The sequence below is a fragment of the Rhinolophus sinicus genome, linkage group LG03, assembly GCF_036562045.2.
Source record: "Rhinolophus sinicus isolate RSC01 linkage group LG03, ASM3656204v1, whole genome shotgun sequence".
Classification (NCBI taxonomy): Eukaryota; Metazoa; Chordata; class Mammalia; order Chiroptera; family Rhinolophidae; genus Rhinolophus; species Rhinolophus sinicus.
In genome coordinates, this window is record NC_133753.1 from 124,512,163 (window position 1) to 124,520,219 (window position 8,057).

Below are 8,057 nucleotides of genomic sequence, written 5' to 3' on the forward strand. Positions count from 1 at the left end.
AACTGTAGCTGCATGGGAAGCTCAGAAATACAGTCTTTGTTTGGAGTGGTCTAGTGTCCAGATTAAAAAAAAAAAAATGAGGTTCTTTTGCCATAGATTAAAAGAAAGGATGAGAACAGCTATTGGAGGACATTTAGCAGTCAGCCATAGACCATCAATTCTCATCCCTGACATCTGTAAATGCCTCTTTCCTAGAACAATTCATACCCTACCTAAGAGGTATGATCTCAAAGTCCCATCCAGAGACCAAATCCGGCTCAAAGACCAGAATAGCTGAGTGACATAAAGTCCTCTACATCAGGTCCAGATGTGGCTACCTGTGTTCAGGTGACCCAGAAAGTGACAGGTAAATTATCCCCCATCCCACCTCTGCCCAATACAAATACATTCTATTCAATGGTGTAGTAGGAACAGGATCACTATAATAAAAAGTTCCCTTCATAAATAATAGTGTGCTGGGCAGGAATTTCAGGGACCTCTACCCTGGCACTAGACTACTGTAATTTTTTGGGTTGGCCCATCCTACAGCCTCTGGTTCCTCTTTCATTTCCATGACTACTGGCTTTGCTTTCTTAGAGATCCTTCCTTGTCCATTAGACTCCGTGACTTCTCTGAACGTGGAGAGTCTGCCCTTCTTGGAGCTGCAAAACTTTCAAATCCTGCTTTTTGCTGGTGTACATTTGGGTACTTAGGTTTGCATTGTGCTCAGACAGTCAGGCTTTGGCTATCCAGGTTTATGGTTTCTCTGGTAAAGAATTTTCTCATAAATGTAATGGGCTTCCAGTCTTTCTTCTGAACAGTTACACTGTGAGAATTGTACCCAAAGAACTCATCTAGACATCATGTGTATTTAAGTGTGAAGATCTGGTTTTAATTATTAGATGCTATGCTCTACACAGCCTCTTTTCAACCTAATGGTGATGTTTATGGGTTGAATTTTATCCCCCCACCAAAAGAGACAAAAAGAGTTTGATTCTTAACCTCTAGCACCTCAGAATTTGACCGTTTTTGTAGACAGGATCTTTACAGAGGTAATTAAGATAAAATGAGGTCATTAAGGTGGGCCCTAATTCAATATGACTAGAGTCCTTATAAGAAGGGGAAATTAGGACATAGACACATACACACAGACAACGCCATGTGCAGATGAAGACAGAGATCACGTCAATGCATCTACAAGCCAAGGAAAGCAAAGATTGCCAATAAAGCACCGGATGCTCCCTCATTGGTTTCAGAAGAAACCACCCGTGCTGACACCTTGATCTTGAACTTCTAGCCTCTACAACTGTAAGACAATAAATTTCCGTTGTTTAAGCCACCCAACTTGTGGTACTCTGTTACAGCAGCTCTATAATGCCCTTAAATAATGGTCTAGAATGGTAGGGCAACACCCTTAATCTGATCTCTGCAGCTGGCTTGCTTCTCATTGTCTAGTCCAGAATGCTTTGGACAGGTGCTTGTAAATAGGTGAGGCCACCATGCTCCTTCAGACCAAACTCTTAGTATTGCTTCAGTGTGGAGGTACAGACGCAACTGACTTTTTCAGCACCAAATTATTAGGCTCACAGATATTTTAGGTTCTCCGCCACAGGCTGAGGTTCTCTGCTACTGTTTTAGATTCTCTGTCTTTTCCTTGCATTTCTGTTTGCAGACTGGCTAGATCTAGATGCAGTTCATCTTTCTCTTGTAAAACTTGGTGGAAAGTGGCAGAAGCAACCAATGTACACCATTATGAATTTTTCCAATGATTTTACCTACAGCCACAGACTTGCTCAGCATGTAATCTTCCTTCCTAGGTATTTTAGCCAACCATTTATCAAATACTGTGCCACTGAATCTAAGGGTCTCCAGTGTTCCATGCTGCTATACCTGTTCTCCTCATCATCTGCTAATTGAACTGCTAAGTCAAGGAAACATCCATTATTATCCTTTAGGGCAGCACCCCACTTCTAAATTCTAAGTTCACGTACAGAGAACAGAATCCATTTCAGCAAGTTTAATCAGAAAGGGATTTAGTACAGGTTTTGTTATGAGTTAAAGCAGGGGTATTCAAACTTTTTTCAACATTTTTCACCAAGGGCCATATGAGGTAAAGTACACAAACAGCCGGGCCACTCACTCGAGGTGAAGTACGTATTGCCTCACCTGATTTATTTAAGTAAACTAAATATATTTTTGGAATTTGTTGTGGGCCAATTAAAAATGGATCGCGGGCTGCAGTTGGCCTGTGGGCCACAGTTTGGACACCCCTGACTTAGAAAATCAGTGGTAGGACTGAAGAAATAGTCAAGGGATCCTGTAAGAACAATAGTACAACAGAATGGCGCCACCAGCACTGATGTTCCTATAGCTATTGGGAAACCACCAAGATCATAAAGCCAACTTGAACTGGACTGGGAGATTAGGAAAAAAGACCTGTGGTAGAATTGCAGAAGCAGTAAAAGCATGACTTCTACTTTGCAAATCTCTTACATGTGATTGGCAGGATCCAAGTCAATTTGGAGCTTTAGCTATCAGTGTGTGGGAAATGTTTGTTATTTTGAATTACGATGTGCCCAGCTAAAAGGTAAGGGCTCTATTTTTATTTATTTATTTTTTAGTATGCAAGCAGGGATTATTAGTGATACATTCTCAGGGAAGAGAACAGGCCCAGCTGAGGTGGGAGAGAGAGGCATAGGCTCCCAGCATTAGTAATACGTTCTCAGGGAAGAGAACAGGCCTAGCTGAGGTGTAAGAGAGAGAGAGCGAGAGCGAGAGCACGAGAGAGAGAGAGAGAGAGAGAGAGAGAGAGAGAGCACCCTTGTTCTGAGGACTTAATTAAGGGCTCTATTTCTGTGAGAGAAAAGGGGAAAGGAGATAAAGAACGAGTGTTAGATTGTGAATGTAAATATTTTTGGATTATTTCTGACAGAGTAGTAGGCCCTTAATAATTGACAAACTTATGGAAACGTATAATACTATTTCCTTTTTTAAGAGAGAACATGTGAACTCAGAAAGATGAGATCAGGTTTGTAAAAGACAAACTATGTCACAATTACTTTAAATTTTGCTTACTCCAGTGCAGTACAGTGTGCTGTGAGCTGGAGAAATTATAGCTGTAACTTTCTGGTTGACCAAGTTCATTCTCTGGAGGTATAACTGACCTTTTACACTAAAGGTCCTGGTCTAATTGAATTCTCTTACACTTTGTTCTTTCTCAAGTGGTGTTACCACCCCATGTCTTCTGAGGCCCATAACCCAAGGAAATAAGAGCTCACAGATGTAGATCTAGCCTGATTTTATCTCTTTAAAAATTTAAATCTTAAACCTAGATTTATGAAATACATTGTAGAGCTGAGGTCAGCTTTGTGGGCCACACAGTATCTGTTTCAGTTTCTCAATCATGACATTGTAGTGTGAAAGCAGTCATAGACAGTCCACAGATTAATGAGTGTGCTTATGTTCCAACGAAACTTAACTTACAAAAAAGGTGGGGGACCTAATTTGGAAGGTGAGCTGTCATTTGCTGACCCTTGTTTTAGATAACTGAATGAAATAAATTTATAAGAAAAAAATACTTTATCAGAGATACCTTGCTGATTACTGAAGATGTGGACGTCAGTTGGCCCATTCTCTTCTCCCTGGGTGTGTAGAGTCCTTTGTTTCTTTCATACACTACACTCAACCTAATTGCTGGTGTTTGAAACAGCACTTCCTTCTGCTTGGTTTCGATTTATGGTCACGTGTCAATGTTTTTCTGAACATCTGTGAACCTAAACACAACATGAAATTTTGTTCATTTCAACAGCCATCTTAAAACAGAGACAGAAAGTGGCTACCAAGTGTGCTCAGCCACACCTGAAGCAATCTATATGTTCTCCCATCAGCCTCAACTGAGGGCTGGATTCACCTACAGCCTCCTGATGTCCTTTATATACCATGAGCACCTGTGAGCTAGCATGGCCTTCCACATCAGGGGACAAATTCTACTGCTGTCCTGTCTTGACAGAGCATTAGCTTTTGTAGTGAGCAGAGCATAGTGACTAAGAGCACAAGGTTCCCACTGACCTCTGCCATTCATTAGCATGTGGCCTTAGGATAATTACCTAATCTTTCTATGCTTTGGTTTCCTAATATGCAAGATGGAAATCGTGATAATATCTACTTAGAACAATGGCTGGACTGTATCAGACATTCCACAAGTGCTATCTACAATGGAGAATTTGGTGCCAGCTATTTATATTATTTGAGATAATTACAATATTGTTAATTGGCCTTCATTTTCACCTGAATATTTTGATATATGAACTACAAGTAAAAGTTGAGTTTTGTTTGCTTGTTTGTTTTTGTTTGTTTTAATTATGGTCTCCTAACATGAATATTTTCTATACATTGGTACAGCATGTTTTACTATTCAATTGCCCTAAATCTTCTTAAAAGTATACTTTCTTTTTTAAACAACTGAGCATAAGTTTTCAACAGTAGAGCAGACAGCACAGAAGAGTAAAGCACAAAAAGCAAAAGCAAACGACAGAAATAAATACCATGGGCCAGTCAGTACTGTCCCATGGATTCTTAACAGTTGCCTATTCTCTGGCCTGTTCGCTTCTCACACAAACCTGGCTTCGTCCTCTTTTCTGCTAGCTCCTACACACTAGTCAGGCTAGTTTTAGATTAGCTAGGTGACACAATCCAGGGAAGCTTCCTAGAAGTCACATTCCTAGACCTGCACACCCACAGATTCTGATTTCATGATGCAGGTTGAAATCTTTGTTTTTAAAATACCTCCCATGATGCAGATGTACAGGAGATCTGGGGACCCTCTGCTCCATACCCTCACTCCTGTTCTCTCCCAAATATTCCTCCCTAGCCCCCACTACCAATGTTTGTGTGCCCAAGCAGTGCCCCAAACTGTGGCAGCCTCTGCAGCCACTGTCTCAAACAAAGAAGATATTAATCACATATTACAGGTGAGGAAACTAAGGCTCAATTATGTTTAGTAAGTTGTGCAAACTCTTCTGCCTCTTTCCTTGACAAGAGCATATAGTTAATACCATAGTTGATATTAATTCGTTTAAGCATGTAAAAAAATCTCCTTGAGGGGATGGGCCAAGCTTTGTACTTTTGTGAGAATCAGGGATCGATTACTACTGTGTTTCCCCGAAAATAAGAAAGGGTCTTATATTAATGTTTGCTCCATTAGGGCTTATTTTCAGGGGATGTCTTATTTTTTCATGTACAACAAATTATATTTATTCAAATACAGTTATGTCATCTTCTTCTGGAGCATAACGTACTAAATGTGTCTGTCTGGTTGAAATCTTAACTGCGGCTTGCTTATTTTCACGGTAGGTCTTATTTTCGGGGAAACACGGTAGGAACAGAAATCCATCCAAAAGGCTGTTGAAAGGATATAGGAGAATTTCATGGAACTCAACAGTAGAAAATACAGTTTGGCCATAAGGCTATTCATTTAAATACAGCTTTCGATGTTTGAGATATTTGTAACGACAAAAGAAATATGTAATTCTCATATATGTATTCTCCTGACATATGTATAAATGGCCTCACCCAAAAAGTTGCTCCAGCCAGATGCAGAAGCTGCCTGGAATGCAGGAACTACCCTTGTCTCCCCATAGCCAAAGCTGAAAATTTTTAGGTATTCCTTCCTGGAGAGCTGCTTCTAGGATATCCCTTCCCAATACCCCACATCCTCCCTGTTTTCACCTGACATTGCTGGATAAAACAAAGAAAGAAAGTGTTGCAAGAGAAAAGGAGTCTTCTGTTCTCTAAAAATTCTTTCATCCAAAATGAGAGAGAAATCAATTTAAACAGGCTTTAAAAAATTTATTGGGCTATATAAATAAAAGGTTCAGGATTAAATCCAGCTCTGGAATTAGCTGTGGGTCACTTTATACACTGCCCCAGCTTCAACAGGTTTCCTACAGCAGATATTTCATACATATTTGTTGAGTTGAATTAAGGCTATGAATTTTCCTGAGTCAAATTCTCTATTGAATTTGTCATATTCCCTGGCTTTGATAGAGATTTTATTTTTAGTTTATGTTTATTAATGTTCATATTCATTAATATTTTAAATATTTTTATTAATATTCTTCAGTATATAATATTTGATTTTCTTTTTGATCAAAGAGTTTGAGGGACAGATCTTTTTTTAATTTTCAAGTAGTTGGGGATATTTGTGCATATGTGTTTTTATTTCTAGATTTATTGCCTCCTGGCAATACATTATAAATACAGTATTTGTTTTTATTTCCTTTTTCTGTGTCTTTTCTGGAAATTCTTTCTTTAGATATGTTAATATATTCAGTCTGATTATAGCCGGGGCTTGTCCCGGAAGCTGTTTTGTCTCTTTAGGGTGACTTTCTATATTACTGGTCAAAAACATTATATATATTTTTTATACTTGAACTCTAGATGAAAAGCTTACTTCCCCATTTTCAAACTATTTGGAGGGTGATCTGTCTGTTGCCCTACATACTATAGTTCTCTTGTGAGTATAATAATAGCAGTGCATACCTTATGGAGCTGTTATCAGGATTAAATGAGTCAATATGTATAAAATGCTCAGCACTGTTCCTGGTCTATAGTAAGCCCTCATTAAAGCTCCAGTTATATATTTTTTTCTGAACCTGCTGTTTTGCTTTTAGTAGCATTCCACTTTGATAGACATACAGTAGTTTTTAATTAATCCAACTTGTAACCAAAAAAATAAAAAAAACCAAAAAAAAAAAAAAATCCAAAAAAACCCCACATCATGGCAACAGATGAAGAACAAAAGGCAAAGAAACAAAAACCACCCTACTGGACGTAAGCGTGATGTAATAACCTTATGCAGCAACCCCTTAGAAAATAAGAAAAGCTGTTAACTTTGTCTTAAGCATGTTCTAGTGAGTTCTGTGAGAGACTATGCAGAGCTGCTGAGCAATGTACCCACATCTGAATCCTAATAATAAGAGATACTGATTTTCTCCTTTTCTGAAATGGGTATGACAACCTGTTCCTCTCCACCCTTAAATTGTGTAAACCTGGGCAGGGATTAGGCCTTTCATTGAGTTTTGTGGGGGTGAAGAGCTCGTTTTATAGTCCAGCAAACTTGGACCAAATTCCAGTCCAGTTACTCAGAAACTAAGTAATCTGCCTTAAGATCTATGCCTGGAACCCCATTTAACTTGCTAGTTATTATTGGTCAATTATTGTGGTCCTTGCTTGCACATATACGGGCAATAATTTGAAATAGTTGTGGAAAAGTGCTTTGTATAAAGTTTTACATACTTTATATTTCACTGAATCCACTTAACAGCCCCCCAAGGTAGGTGTGTTTTACTTGAGAAATGATAATAGAAAAACAACCACCAAATTATTATTCGTTTTATATATAAAGAACGAGGTAATTTTTTTTTAATCTGCCAATAATAACTAGCAAGTGGTGTGTGGTGATTCTTTTAGTGATGCTAATTTTAAAACTTATGAAGTATTATTTATGCTCATTGCAAGTCTATCAATAACGACTAATTGTGTAGCATTGCATTCCCTCCTACTCTTGTTTTTTCAAACTACATATCCTAGTAAATGCAATTTGCAAACACCTTTCCGATTGCCAAACATTCTATCAGATGGGCGACTTCACAGCCACTGAGTGCAATGCTACTCACCTTCAAACAGATGAAAATCAGAACACTTTGGCTGCTAAAGCCACCTGCCACACCCTCTCCTCTTCTCTACTTTCAAGTTTGTCCTCCCAACCCCATTATCCGAGGACAATCGTTTGGCGAAAGATCAATTTACACTGTAGCAATGACTTGCTCCTATAGCGCTCTCTAAACCGGGGAGGAGGGAGGCGGAATAGAGTATTATCCTCTGCGTGTCATCCTTGGCACTGTCGCCTTTTCTTTTATTTGACTTTTGGCCGTGGGAGGGTAGTGCAGTTATGAGATGTTCACAGCTGAGAAGAATTTAGACCAGCCGTACCCCTCACTGTCATCACTCACTCCCGCCTTGTGCTTGTATTTCGCCCGGCTGAAATTAGCCTTGGGACAGCCCGCCGGAGGCAAACC